The sequence below is a fragment of the Artibeus jamaicensis genome, unplaced genomic scaffold (assembly GCF_021234435.1).
Source record: "Artibeus jamaicensis isolate MK-2021 breed Jamaican fruit bat unplaced genomic scaffold, CSHL_Jam_final scaffold_612, whole genome shotgun sequence".
In the NCBI taxonomy this organism is placed as follows: Eukaryota; Metazoa; Chordata; class Mammalia; order Chiroptera; family Phyllostomidae; genus Artibeus; species Artibeus jamaicensis.
Window position 1 is genome coordinate 8,704,069 of NW_026522049.1, and position 15,879 is coordinate 8,719,947.

Below are 15,879 nucleotides of genomic sequence, written 5' to 3' on the forward strand. Positions count from 1 at the left end.
TTGTTCGTTCCCCGCGTGCACCTCAGCAGCTACTGTAAGCGAATCTTCGGAGGGGTGGGGCGTCCGTCCCCGCCGATCCACATATGGGGGGGAGGGAGCTGTCAGCTTGGCAGAAGGCTACTAAAGATGGGCTTGACGGATCAGGTGATGCTGGGAAAAGGCAGGCCCATAAGATTATTTATTTCCCGCACTTTCCTAATTTGGATGTGAGTTTCCAGGAGCTCTCCTGGTAAAGGGGTCTTCACCCAGAGCTCAGGGGAAAACTCGGTCAGACCACAGACCCAGCAGCACCAGGGGCCCCATCTCGTTCTGCTCCATCTCGGGGCATTTGAAGCTAAACACGGGCCCTGCAGGCTGAAGGAATCCACTGATGTAGTGAAAAGAAGCTGAGGATTTGGAAGTGAGCGCGCACACACACACGCACACACACAAACTCACACGCACTACAGAAGTGTCCGGCTGTCGTTTTCAATTTAAGTCAGTCGGTGTGAATCAGGGCCTACGATTTTGCATTTCTAACAGGCTCTCTGGTGACGCCCAGGCTGCTGTGCATGGGCCACACTGTGCCCAGTGGGGCTTGGGGCCCTCTACTCCCTTTACAGAGGGGAACACAGACCATGGCCAAGGGCAGCCAGCCCATTCAAGGTCCAGCAAGACTAGAGCACTCACTTTATTTGAAGCCCACGGCTCTTCACTTATGGCTGTTTTTGTTTGTTGGTTTGTTTATTTATTTATTTATTTTATTTTCCTCTTACATGTGAGCAGAAAGTATATATATATATGTATATATATAATTGTGTGTGTATATATGTACAATTAGTCTCTCAATGGCCACCAATTTCTTTTCAACATCTAAGTTCAGGTACACATAAAACAAAACAAAACAAGAAAAAAAAACTGTAGCTGCTTCATCTAAGAATTCCAGGGCTCTACCACAGTTCTAGGGGTGGACAGTTCTTACTTATGTCAGAGAATCTGAGACCAGCTGGAAGCTGGGAGATATCTTGAATTGGGGCTGTGGCATCTCAATCCAATCACTGTCTGGATTGGGCGTGAGCACCTTTGGTAAGTAGGGGAACAACAGATTTTTAAGACTTTACGTTGCATTTTGCGACCGCAAGCTAAATGTTGTATCTCTCTTTCTAATAATGACCCCAAATAGTCCCAAAGTTTGGATGTGATTTCACTGTCTTGAACCATCAGAGCTCTCTGAAATTGGATGCAAAATTAGTAGAGATGTGTTTTTTATTGGGGGAACTAGTGACCCCCCCAAGAGATAAAATCATAGAATTAGAGTTGAGTGATTTGATTCATCAGCTTTGTACCCATATATTCATTTGCAACCTAGTGTTATTTTTCAAAGATTTTATTTATTTATTTTCAGAGAGAAGGGAAGGAAGGGAGAAAGAGGAGAGAAACATCAATGTGTGGTTGCCTCTCAAGCGCCCCCTACTGGGGACCTGGCCTGCAACCCAGGCATGTACCCCGACTGGGAATTGAACCAGCGACCCTTTGGTGTAATTTTAAAACTATATTTAAATTTTTTCTATACCATAGCCACTTTGTCATGGATCTGGTTGATTTCAACCCCAAACTTTCTTGCTCAATATAAAGCGTATCAGGGATCCCTGTCTTTGCTGGCATAGGAGTAGGCATACCCACCTTCACACTTCAGAAGTGGTGACTTTCTTGTCACTTTGCTGTACATTTTCAGTTCTTTTCTTTCATTCTAGGAAGAAATTGTACAACTAATGGAAACATTCCTCCCCCTCCGAGTACAATAAAATCATTCTTTTAAGTTTCTTCTTCCATTAAGTGGCTCATATGCTCAGGGTTTTATTCAGCCCTGAAGTGGTGCCTGAATTAGCACTCAGAAAAGTCAATTATACTTTTAAAGGTACTGTCTGTAATTGTTATGGTCTCCTTGCACGTGTTGCCAAATGGTTTCTAATGGGCATTCCAGGGCACGCGGGTTAATGGTATCTTGAGTGAGGCAAAAGTGCTGGCGAAAACAGGGTTAATCTACCGAAATAACTTTGTGTGGTGTTGTGTCAAAGAAACGCTCATGGTCTCCGAGTCTCCTTAACTCATATAGGATCTTCTACAGTGTTTTCAAACGGAGCCGTCCTATTAAGCTGCTTTATATTAATTCAGTCGCTGCAGATAATTTGATGTTAGATCTACCCAGGTTGAAGATCGAGTTCTACTCCTGCCAATGGAGAGAATCCCTATCGAAGCCAAAAAGATACCTAATGAAGCAATTTTTGATATTTTATTCTGTGAATGCTTTGCTTTCGCTCCCCCTACCCCTCATAATCTTGACAAATCAGGACCCATGTCCCGATTCGTCGGTCTCTGACTAACCCAAGGGTCTCACTGTGCCATTGGCTGTGATCAATAACTAATTATTAAGCCAGCCATTCTTTCCAGGGTTCCTCGTTAAAAAATTGCTTTTGGCTGAAAAAGAAGGAAAAAGGTCGTTGCTCTGACATGGTCTCAAGTCTTTCAAAATCCAGTGGGCCGTCCAATTGAATGACTGTCCTGAACTAATTGATATAAATTTGAACAGAAGAATGCTTGTTACAGCAGAATCTTCTAATGATATCCTGGGCAAAAAGACGTCGGGGAGGAAAAAAAATCCCAACGCCAATTACAAAGCATCCACACACCTGCTTAGAATTCGAAACTGGAAAAAAATTAAGAGTTTGGGTGGGGTGTGGCTGGATGCACTTTATGGCATAGTCAGACTTCTTGCAGCCACAATATTGTGAACACAGAGAGAGTTGCTTTCCTGTTTCTATAGTCATAAAAATGGGTCCTTTGACATATAATTTAATTTCGGTACAAATTACAACTTGCAAAGCATTTGAAGTGACAGCCGTCATTGCTTTGTTGCCTAAGGTCTTGGCTTGGTCCCTCAGGTGAGACGTCTCTTTCTCAAGGACACAACATGGAAAACCGAAGTCATAAAAAGACGAGCACAAAAATATTGCAAGCATTAAAAAAAAAATCAATCGTTTTTTCCAATCACCACGCCTCCTTCTCTTCCCGTCATCACCTGGAGAATGACAAGAAAAGGAACAATAGAGTTTCCCGCATAAAATCTTTTCTGTTTGCCTATTGATTTAAAGCTAAGGTTAGACTAGGGCATCCAATACACAGGTTTGTTTTGATGAAAACTTGAGGACTGGCCCTGGCTGGTGTAGCTCAGTGGATTGAGCACAGGCCTGTGAACCAAAGGATCACGGTTTGATTCCCAGTCAGGGCACAGGCCTGGGTTGCAGGCCAGTTCCCAGCAGGGGACGCACGAGAGGCAAGCATACGTTGATGTTTCTCTCCCTCTCTCCTTCCCTTCCCCTCTAAAGATAGATAAATAAAATCTTTAAAAAAACCTTGAGGACTGGAGACATGGCTATCATTGAGCTTCAGCCTGAGAAATATGTTCACTCCTCCACTAATGTGTGGGGAAAAGCCTGGTGTTTCTAACTGTGCTTCCAGCATGAATGTGCCCTGCAGGGACGACACTCCCTGTTTACTGGTGGCTTGGTGGCACTTGGTAGCAGCGTCCCATCAGGCCGGGCTGTCCTGTCCACCTCAGCCATTCCCCACGTTTGTTGGACTTGAGGTCGAAGTTTCTAGGATTCATTCTTCACAAGCACTCTCTGCCTTGTCCTGAGGGAATGTCTCAGAAATTCATATATACTGAATTTATTTCCCATTTTAGTAAACTGCTTAAACTCACACCACATTATTTGCCCAATTTAAAAACCAACTTTTTTTTTCAAAAAATGGCCTCTCTAGTGAAAGTAATGGCTAGTACTCAACCTTTCTGGCAACGTCTTAGTTCATTCTCTTGGTTCTGCGGTACTCTGCAGTAGGGTCTAATGCTTAAAAAACGTTTAAGTGTTTTAAATGAAACCTCATTTAAAAAATTAAACTCGGCGTTCCCTGACGTATTCTTTGTGTGACATTCGTCCGGATAGCAAACTCACTTGGTCACAAGAAAAAACTGAGTGCGGCCGAGTCCCGATGACCATCACCAACCACAGTCAAGCCCGAATCAGGCAGAAGGCTTGGCCTTTGCCTGTAACCCTCCATGTCACCTCAAAACAACACCAGAAGGCGCAGACTTCATTGCATGTTACGGATGAGGAAAGGGAGGCCTTTGGCGGTGAAGAAATTCCTGTGTCCCAGAGATCAGGAAGGGTAAGGCGTGGCTTTGAACCCAGACCTGGGTAAGCCCAGACTCTGTCACGCATGGTGACATCCTGGGACGGTACTCACAGCCAAGGACTCTGGAGGGTCAGTTACTGGGAGAGGCCAGGCGCCAAGGGACAATCCTGGCTTTGAGCTGGACCCCTGATGGGCCTTCTAAGCCAGTCACCCAAGGTCTGTGAGGAAGCGTGGAAGTACTAAGCAAATTTTAAAATTCTGGGGTTCCCCCAGTGTCCTTTAAGAGCACAACAGATCTGCTGTTTCAGAGAAAACCTGTGTGGGGCGATCTTCAGGGAGAGGCTCAGAGGGCCTGGGGCATAATAATGAGACTTTATCAAGTTTTTTTAAAGCAGTTTTTGAGTCCCCACAATGGCGGGTCCCGGATTCCCAAGACCTTGGATGTTTTTCTGTGCATCTCCAAGGTTAGCTGTGCACGGCTTTTTGTTTGTTTGTTTGTTTGTCGTTTTTTTGCACTCTTCATCCCGGCTTGCACATTAAGATCACCTGGGGAACACACCACTGCTGTTGAGCCCTGCATAGATCTTATTTGATTTCTCCGGAGCTGGGAATGAGGCCTGTGTTTTAAGTGAGGAGACTCTCATAAGTGGCCAGGGCTGAGCATCCACGCCCAGCCTACGAAGGCAAAGTATCGAATGATCGGGAGAAGCCAGTTATGGTAATTTCTAAATGTTGACATTCATTCAGAGACATGACATGAACTCAGGGACTCTTTACATAAATTATGTGCATGTAAGCACATTTATTTACTTGGCATTCTAAAATTAAACTTCGGGTAACATTGAAGAAGTATCTTTTATTTTATATCTAATGCAATGCATTACTATTTTATGCATTTATGAGACCTACTTTTTTGTAATTGGAGAACATTATGTATTGCAAGCACTTACTAGCTCCGAGTTCGAAAAGTTTTGAGATGCCGTCTAAAGCTACCTGAATTTTGTGAGAGAATGCACAAGAACCCGAGGCGAAATGCTAATGAAAGGTTAAGCGTAGAGTTCAAACAGATTCTGAGATGGAAATGAAATTCCTCAATGGATAGAGAATATTGAAGAAAATAAAGATAAACAATTGGAAAGGAGAAGGGAGAAAAACACCGGTGGATTCGCATAAATGAGCCTGGTGACACCGGTGTGGATCAGCGAGACGCAGGGGATACGAATCCCAGCAGGGAGCTCGGCGAGATATTGGGGGCAGGAGTTAAACCCATCAAATAACACGCCGACCGCTATCCTGATGAAGAGGGTTCACTCAATCCACCCTCACAGGCCCCTCTTCCGTTATGAGAGCCGCTCGCAGCCAAACGCAAGCTACGCCACCAGAAACCCACCGGCAAGGGCAAGCATGGCCCAGAAATGCTCTCCAGTTCCGAGGGGCTGAGGTCTGGCCACCAGCTAGATCTCCAGCATCTGACCACTAGTTTCACGAAATATTGTGTATTAGAAAAAATGGGCTTGCTCCTTATTCAATCTTCATTAATATTGCATTAGTTATTATTGGTTTCGGGCACTTCCTTTTTTTTTTTTTTTTTTTGTCTCCTTCCCCAGTAGAGTGTAAGTGTCCCGGGAACACAGACCATACATGTCTGTCAGGTTCTTTCTTTTCTCCATGGTCCCTGCTGCATTATTGGTGCAGGAGGGACGCCAATGGCCCTGGTGGAAGCACAGTCCATGGGGGGCTGTTAATATGATGTCATGCCTGTAACCAGAGGCTACAACCAAGGGAGCATCGTCAAGTTCTAGCACAGGCAGGACAAAGAGGGCCTGGAGCTGGGAAGGAGGGAGATTATGGGAAAGGCTCTTGGAGAACAGGGTCATTGTCATAGGCTCTCGGGAAGCGTTAAAAAAGCCACGATTTAAGTACAAGCCCTGAGTCCATCAGCTGGTCCCAGATAGAAAGCAGGGACACATAAAGTCATGAGTGAGGAGGGAAATGATAGCAATTAGTAATTTAAAAAGAAATTCATTGATTTGAGAGGCAGAGATTGATTGTTGTTCCACGTATTCACACATTCATTGGTTGATTCCAGTATGCGCCCTGACCAGGGATCGAACCTGCAAACTTGGTGTATTGGGATGACACCCTCTAACTGACCAAATTACCTGGCCAGGGCCTTAGCACTCTTACCCATGACCAAAGGTTTCTAAAAACGGCTTTGATATAGTTACTGACTTATCCACACACTGCTTTCATAATGGTAGGGATCTTTCTAATTTCCTAAAACATTCTAGTTCTGGTTCATTATAGAAATCAAAAGCAAAATGAACTTAGTAGGAATAACCAAGGAAAAACAGTTGGAGCATGCTCAGTCTGCGCCCAGGGAAACCCCACATCCATTGTGTTATTTCGCTTTTGTTTGGCCACCAAAACATGAAGGTATAGAAACCTATCATTACATTTTTAACCTTCTTCCTCCCAAATTCTTTACACGGTTTCTTCAGGGACGGTTCAGGGAGGGACGGAAGGACTCTTTGTGGATTTATAATATATTCAATTATCTTGGCTCCTAAAATGATAACTGGGAAGTAGACAGGCTCTGACATTGGCCTTCATCGTTGTAATTCTTAGCCAGTGGCTGGGGTGGCGGGGGGCGGGCGGCGGAAAGGGCAAATAAATGCATGTAAACCAGCCTCCCAACATCAAAATAGAATCAGCCCATTGCCATTTCCACTTAAAGGGCGACCTTGTTTGGGGGCTCTGATACTTGGGTTTAGATCTGAAAGACATTTCTCGGCTTCTCTTTGCCCTTTCTCAATCAATCAAAAAGAGTCATGGAAATAATTATGAGGCTGGATAATTATTTTACAGAATAGAAGGTGCTTGCCTTGTCCATCTACATTTCAGCACCATTCATTACCTCCCGGAATACTAATCAGGGTGTTAAGTCCCCCCATCCCTTGTTTTAAGGCGAAGGGGTCACCTGGGAAGACCTAAGGAGGGGTCTGAGCATTTACAACGTAGAGGAAACCTTCCACGGAGAGTGTTAAATAAGAAACGCTGGCCCAGGGCGATGGCGTCTTGCATTTCAGTCCAAAACGGAGAGGAGAGGAGACCCGCTCTTGCCTGTCGATTCCTGGAAGTGCTCAGAGAATAGCGGGTTATCTAGTGTTTTTCCTGAAGGGGGGAACTGCCCTGTGGTTGGGGCCGTGAGTAGAGAGAGCACTACATTTGATCAGGATTTGGGAGTTTCACGGGACACCTCACGACCTCGTATTTTTTCATTCTCTCACTAGCCAGAGTCAGGCTGCAGAAGCAGAATTTTTCCTCGCGATGATTGTTTTGATCGTCACCCAGCGCAAGCTGTTGGGAAGCTTCGTTTTGTTTTTCTGGGTCAGTGTAGCTGAGGCCCCTTTATCGCCGATGACTCTGGTTGTTGGAATCTGCGGTCTCGAATGGGGACGTGACTCAGTCTGGGAGCCAGCCGACGAGGAGAACCCCAGCCTGACCTCTTATGAAGCCACATTTCGTTTACTTTGGATACTTTTTTAAAAATGGCAACGGGTGCAACAACCTGGGAGGAGAGACTCATCTCCTCGCCCTGAGGTCCAGGGCGGACCCTCCTCACTCCATCCTTAGTTAAGTAGGTCTAATATTTTCAACTTAGGGGCCTCCTCTAAGGACTGAAGTTCAGGGCCAAGGAACATTGACAGTTGCCAACATCGGGGCAATTTAGGACTTAACATTGGCCTCTGAGCAGAAATCCTGGACACTTACAAGGTGGGACCTTGTACCCCCACCCGCAGGGTGACATTTCCTTCCCTGGCATGTCACTAGTCACATGGTAGACAGGGGCGTCAACCTTTTGGGGTGTCAACCTCTTGGCATCTCTGGGCCACACTGGAAGGAGAGTTGTCTTGGGCCACGCATTAAATACATTGTGACTCATAGTCACACAAAAAAGTGTCATCATGTGTTAAGTAAATTCACGGTTTTCTGTTGGGCCATATTCATAGCCACCCATGGGCCACGGGATGGACACCCCTGTGGGAGACCCTCTTGGAGGAGGAACAAGGGGACTGGAGAATAGCCTTGTGTCACTCCCCCGCAAGACCTCGCATGACCACTCCCTTAAGCATTAAGTCCTAGAGATGACATCTAGGCTTCAGGTGTGTTTCAGCTCTTAGGCCCAGAAAAGTAGCAAAACTGGACAAGGGACACCATGGCTTGGATCAGGACCAGTCACATCAAACCCCCCCCCCCCCATCTCCCTGGGGCTGACCAATCAGTAGAGACCAGAACTACCCTGAAAAACACACCTGGAAGGTGGATGAATATTCTATTGAGATCGTCCCCTAAGACCTCCAGATAAATAGCCACGAGACAAAGAACCCAATGCAATCACTCTCTCTCTCTCCCTCTCCCTATCTCTCTTTTGCACACTTGCACCTCCTCATTCTCTCTCTCTCACCTGTATCTTCCCTCCTCTCCTTCCCCAGACGCTGTCCCTATTCAATTCTTTAAGAATGGTCCCTGGCTGGTGTGGCTCAGTGGATTGAGCACAGGCCTGCAAAGCAAAAGGTTGCCAGTTGGATTTCAAGTCAGGGCACATGCCTGAGTTGCAGGCCAGGTCTCCAGTAGGAGGTGCGTGAGAGGCAACCACACACTGATGTTTCTGTTCCTCTCTTCCTCCCTCCCTTCCCCTCTCTCTAAAAATAAATAAGCAAAATCTTTAAAAATATAAAGAATGGAATTGTTTAGATAAGTAATCAGTTCACACTTCTCCAGCCCCTACTATGCACCCCCACTCTCTTTAAAGCACTTTTCATTCATTAATTCTTTGAGCTGTCACGCCAACCCTATGAGGTAAATGCTATTAATACACCCAGGTCACAGACAAGGAATCAAGTGGGGATAGAGGGAGGAACTTGCCTAGTCCTCGCTGCTTACCGAAGCATTGCGATCTCTGCTAGATGGCAGGAATTTCTCTTCTACCCTCGGCGCTTTCTTGGGATCTGAGCCATCCTTATTAAATACGTGCAAAGCAGGTTGTGAACCAAGGCAGTCTGACTTCAGAATTCCTGCTCAGAGTAGCAGCAATATGCCGGCTGAGAGAATGCATGACTAAGAAGCCTTAGACAGGTATCGTCAGCCTCAAATGCGTATATTTGTAGAGAGATCAAGTCTGACATGTTCATAATAGGATGACTTCGATCAAATTGATCCCGTTAATTGGGAGCCATGCCTTAGATGGTATTCTTTTCCCTTGATGAAATGAGGGAGCTGAGGCACAGAAACGTTCAGACCCCCCTGAAGGTCACACAGCTATGCAGCAGGACCCTCAAGAACCAAACCTGATATCTAGGGGCTGGCCTTCGCTCCCAGTAGACACCTGTAAATTAAAAGTCACCACACAAGAGACAGTGCACTGCCTTGACTCTTAATTCTGAGCTCTTTCTGCCTCCACTTCACTTACTCAATTTCCTCCTTTGCATAAAAAAAAGGTCACTTACCCAAGCTAAACTGAATGTTTCTTCTGGAGGGAAAAATGTATAATACACAATACCTATATGTTTCAAAGAAGTACATACGTGGTGGTAAAGAGTTAAACAAAAAAAAAAAGCATGAATTAAAAAAAAAACCCCGACCATCCATATAGGGTCTTCTTATTGCTATAATGATATCAGTTGCAACAAGTCCGAGGCCTGACCTCATTACACGGGTTTAATTGCATTGTTACACAGTCTCACTTCTCCTCTCTTGGCCTCTTTCTCTTTATGACAGCTTTAGAAAGGAATTTCAGCTCAAGGTCAAAGGAAATTAATTACTGCTTTCTTAATCTGGGCTCATCTACATTTAGAAAACTTTGGGCTTTCTACCAGCCTATTCTTGTCTCCTGTTCCTATAGACCCAAACTTATACAACTAACACCTCAGACCTTTGTAAAAAAAAATTGCACAAGAGCCCTCTACCAGTACATATTTAATAAGTGCGGATCAGTTCCCAAGAAAGCGCCAGGTGCAGGAGGGAAATTCCTGCCATTTAGCAAAGATAGCAATGTTTTAGAAGCTAAGAATTATCTTACACAGAAAACCGCAGCCATAATTAGACCAAAAGCTATTTCTGGGATGTTAATAGTGCTAATATAGGAATGCAGTAAAGAATGCTCTAATATAAGAGGGCCATAAGTGTGTGTAATAATGCACAATAGAATGATGTAGCTACAGATATTCATTGATTGGCTTTTAGAGAGAGAGGGAGGGAGGGAGAAAGAGAGGGAGAGAAACATCCATGTGAGAGAGAAACACCGATTGGCTGCCTCTTGCACACACCCCAACCAGGGACCAAACCTGCAACCCAGGCACTAACCCTGATGTGGAATGGAACCGGTGACTTTTCCTGTGTGGGACCACGCCCAACCCACTGAGCCACACCGGTCAGGGTTCAACTAGAAAATTTTTTGAAAAAAGAATACAAAAATTTTGGATACCAACTTCCTTTGGGGCAACTCCATTTAGCTGGGCTTATTATGGTTGTGGAGTCATTTTAGCTCAGCTCACTATTCTTCTTCATTATCTTGATTAATAATAAATTAAGTGTTATTGATTAATGATCATTCATTTTATTTAAACACTCTTCATTTTAATTAATTAATAATAATCACTATTGTTGTGGTTGTCATGAACACTCCTTGTCACTTATTCTGCCCTCGATGAGGAATCTGAGACCCAGAGAAGTCACTGCCTCAAGGTGACACCTCCAGGGAATGGCAGAGCTAACAGTTGGTGGAAGCAGGTAACTCACCTGTCCTCCCTGATAGAAGAACCCTCTGTTTTTCCTTAGGTTTTGGAAAGTGAACAGCAGGATACAGGGTAGAGCAGCCCAAAGACCCCTCAGAAAAGTTCACGCTAATACACACAAATGTCGACGCGTTAGGATGTAATTAGAGCCATGACATCAGTGGAGTGAAATCGCAAAGCAAGAGAGCATTTCCTGGACCCGCGAGAGAACAACATCCAAGGATCAAAAACACGTTAAACGCACTTGACCGAGAGTTCAGGTCTCTCAGCATGATGCCTTGCATGGATATCCTTCAACTCTTTTTTATTTTTTTTTTTGAGATCTAACGTAATAAACAGAAACTTGTCTAGGTTACAAAGAACTGTTGTACACAAATACCACAGAGGCAGGAAATACCCAGAAAAGGAAAAGTACAGATAAGTAGTTCAAACTTAGAGAAGGATTAGCCTCCTAGTCCCCTTACTGCGTTTTCCCTAATGCTGCTCAGCTGCCTCCGCCCACACTCCGCTGCAGGCTGGGTTCATTGTCAGGAGCCAACTGCCTCCCCAGACCCCTCTGTTGTCTTCTCTGAAAGCCCCAATCACACGGGATCATCATTGTCCCTTGTCTGAAGCCCCCACTCAACTGTGATCCCCTCCGCGGCATCTTTGTGTCTCCAGCATGCGCTATCACAACCGTGCACGTAGTAGGACCTCAATAATTACTCGGCGGAGAGACAGGTAACTCAACCTCTCTCATTATGCTTAGTTATAGATAAACAACTCTCCCCAAGGGTGGGTTGGGTCGGGTGGGCAATCCATCGGTCGTCTGACCCACTTGGGATTCATGATGATTTTCTGACCACCGAGGGGAGCGTCTGATTATTTGGAGTTGGTGCTTTGAGGTGGTCTCTTTGCTTCTGGTACAAGTCCCACATATATTTGGCGAAGATGTCAGAATGAGGTTGTAATGATAACACAGTCCCATTGCACTGAGTTCCCTTCACCTGCTCCTTTTTTCTCCTTTCCCTAGCTCTCTGTCTCTGAACACAGTTTTTATTTAATTTTTTTTTTTATCTAAAGGGCCCTGCAGTCCGAAGTGAAATGCTGTTCATTAAACCAGGGTCTGGTGAGGTTAGACACATTGGTCAAGCAACGTAATTCCGCCTATCTGCAGTGCAATTCACTGCGAGGAAGGCCATTGTTACATAAAAAACTAATCGGTCACCTAAAGGAAAAGCAGAATTTCCTTTTGGCTAACATGACAAGATTAAAAGCTTTTGATGGTGAGGTTTATATGGGATTCGCTGCTGGGATTGAAAAGGGGATCTTCAAAAATACAGCAGGCTGGGCTGTATTTTTCTATCATTGGCCACATCTTAATATACTACTTTAAAAAGAATGAAAAGGAAAGCTCTGTACTTTAGAAGTCCTTTTAGTTCATGGGAGCTGAATAACGTGGCTTTGGTGGCTTTCTAAAAGAACACCACTGGTTTTTCCAGGAAGTTCCTCTTATTTTTTTTTGCTGTACTATACTCAAAATATATATACATATATATTTTTAAGATTTTATTTATTTTTAGAGAGAGGAGAAGGGAGGGAGAAAGAGAGGGAGAGAAATATCAGTGTGTGGTTGCCTCTGGCACGCCCCCTACTGGGGACCTGGCCGGCAACCCAGGCATGTGCCCTGACTGGGAATCGAACTGGTGACCCTTTGATTCTCAGGCCTGCGCTCAATCCACTGAGCCACACCAGCCAGGCCTAAAAAAAAAAAACCAATATATATAAACATCAAAATATAAAATATGTATATTTTGGTGGAGTCACCATTAAACTTTGTTGCCTAGACTATTTCTTAGTCTAGACAGAAAACAGCCAAATGTTCTTTTTTTGTTTTGAGATCCCTCTAACTACCTTCCACTGTGAAGAGGTCTTCCTTGAACCAGACTCCTACCTCCTTCTTACGAAATTTCTCAATTTTGTAGCCATCTGGTTGCTACCGAAGTCTGTAGTTCCCTGCACTATCCCTCATGACTCGAATCTTTGAGATATTGTGAGGACAGGAATGGAAAAGGGAGGTGGGTTAATCTGGAGATCGAGGTACAACTCTATAATCTTTAGAGAATTCCTCAGGCCCCCTCTGTACTTCACCAAATTCTGCTGGCCCCAAGGTGATAGTCCAAAACTAGGCATCTGATCGGTTCGGCAGAGTCCACGATAATGAAATAAGTATATTTTAGTTAATAGTCTACATACTTAATATCTACATTCCTATGTATATTTAAGCTCACTTAATCATGTTAACAACTCGGAAATAATCAGAAAGCGAATGATCACCCCCATTTTACATCCGAGCAAACTGAGGACTCGGGGACACTAAGATGTCACACGGCTCAGTAAAATGCCTGAACTGTGGTGGCCTCAGGGTCTGCTGACATTTCATCAGTATCCTCACGTGTAGGCGACCAGGACAAGCATGTGCTTCATTGGCTGATGCTCTAGTTAATCGGATGCTAACTTAGTTGGGGGTGAAAGTTTTTCCTTCCGACTTACTTTGACTCTGACTAATAAGAACTCTAAGGATTCCTCGTTTATTGAATTACGTTTAGCCTCCACCGGCCTGTGTGGCTCCGTTGGTTGGAATGGGCCACGGGTTCGACCCCAGGTCAGCGTACATTCCTCAGGCTGTGGGTTCTGTCCCTGGTCGGGGACGGAATGAAATAATCGCTGGTTTTGCTTTTATCATTTAGTGCCCATTTCCTATGCTAGAACGACTTTCAGCTGCACTGTGAACCACATCTTAGCGTTGTAGAGCCGGACCTACAGAAGTGGTCTGAGATTGTGCTGCTGTTCTGCATAGTAGTTTGAGCGACAATTGTGGGACAGACGGCATGGTGCAGTTGACATGAGCACTAAGAAAGCAAGCAAACGGGAGCCTTGGGGGATAAGAGAGAAGAATCTGCTCATCTCTTTGGCTCTGTGGAGGGAGACAGTGTCCTGTAGGCAGGAGACAATGCAGTACGTGACTTCAGGGAAACCCATTTTTTTCATCAACGTCCCTCCCTCCCCCACTGACAGAGCACCTACTATGTGCCAAGTACATACAAGTCTTAAGGACTGTGACTGGCATCAACTCATCCCTCAGAGGGTTTCTTATCCAGAAGTCCATGCCCGGGAATAAACAAAAATAGTAAAACAGGATGAAGGAATTCAGAGAAAAAGGGTCCTGTACGTCCATCGTAGGGACTTTGGGGGCCAGTCATGGAAGACTGGATCTTCTGGCTAGAATCTGAACAGCAGGAACTTCCATTTGTAGATCTGGAGCGAAAGATAATCCTGGGTACTAAGCAGAGTGAACCAGGCTCCAGAGGTGAGAATTAAATGTAATATTTAGAGAAGAAAGAGCACCCCTGCTCAGAGACACAAAGTGCAGAATGCAAGGAGAAGTGAGGAAGTCTCCTATGTAGCTGACTCAAAAATGTGTGGCACATAGTAGGCGCTCAACTAACATGTGTTGCTATAATGAGTGAATTGCGCCACGCAAAAAGATAAAGTGATTTCACAGCATCTCCGGATGGCCTACCGATGAATTAGCGTGCGGTCAAATAGTAAACATCGCTGTGCAGCCCGCTCAACGCCTGGACTAAATTCCAGACGTTGAAACGCTGGACTTGCTTCCTGGGACGGCCCAAGGCTGCTGACCTTGGGCCCTTGGAGTACATTTTCTTACATCCAGTCTGTATCTCCCAAGATGAACCATCTCCCTCTGGGCTGTGCGTGGCGGGGGTCTTTTCTCGTTTAAGGCAACAATAAGAAGCACAGGCCCCAGCCCCTCAGAAGTATCCACATACCCATAAAAGCCTAGCAACCAAAGGTATTATCTTTATTCAGAAGAAGCAGAGCACTTTTAAGGCTCAGAAATATATATATAAAAATCGGGTTCTGAAATGGTCATTTTTTTTCCCTCCCCTCAGCCTTGCCATTATAGTGATCAGCTAAGCTTCGGTAAGGTAAATACTTTTGGAAAATAAGTGGAAATTTGCTGCAAATCAGTCCCTTTTGTGCATGGCCGCGGGAGCATGTTGAAATGTTTGGACACTAATACCCATTCATTTTCTTGGCTCCATAAATAAAAGACGCCAGCACTGTGGTGGCCGTCAGATGGTATTCTTCGAGCCCAGCAGGAACCCCCTCCTCATTACCACTGCAGGGGGCAGGACAGGCCCCCACATAGCAAGACAACTAAATCAAGACATTTTCAATGTCTAACAAAATGACTGTGTTTTAGAAAGAACCAAAAGGTTGGAAGAAATTGGACGGCTTTTGTACTTAGTGTAATACCTTTGTTAAAAAGAGTTCGGATGGGAAAGAGGACTCTTTCAAAAAATGCATAAGCATATTTCTGAATATCATTGAAAATCTCGAAAGATCTTATGGAACGGTGCCTCGCGTGCAGTCGTCAGGGGATGGAAGCTGAAGGTATATTCCATTTGGGGGCCCCTGGCCCAGGATGATCATGTGAGCCCACAGCAGTGGGGGTGGTCTTATTATGCGTGGAGTTTCCACGGCAGAGAGACTTCAAAAGAAGGTCAGGGAAGCGTCTGAAAGAACCCGAGCCGCTATTTCGGACTTGCAAACCTTCCTCGAATTAACATTTTTTTCCCCTGAGCATGTTTTGGCTGTTACCCTTTCTTTCAGCCAGCAGGAAAATTAGCAGAAGTCTTTTCTGAGTGTCCTAAAAGCACTCCAACAACTGGGCTGAAAAGCCAGCCAGGGAGAGAGGGTATAGAGAGAGGGTATATTTGGATTTTCTTCGTGTTACTGTATCCCATCCACAGTGAAGTGCTGTTCACCTATTTTTAAATAAGCAGTTCTTTCTGTTGTCACATCTTACCCCATAAGTCAGTCTCCAGTTGGATAACAATTAGTA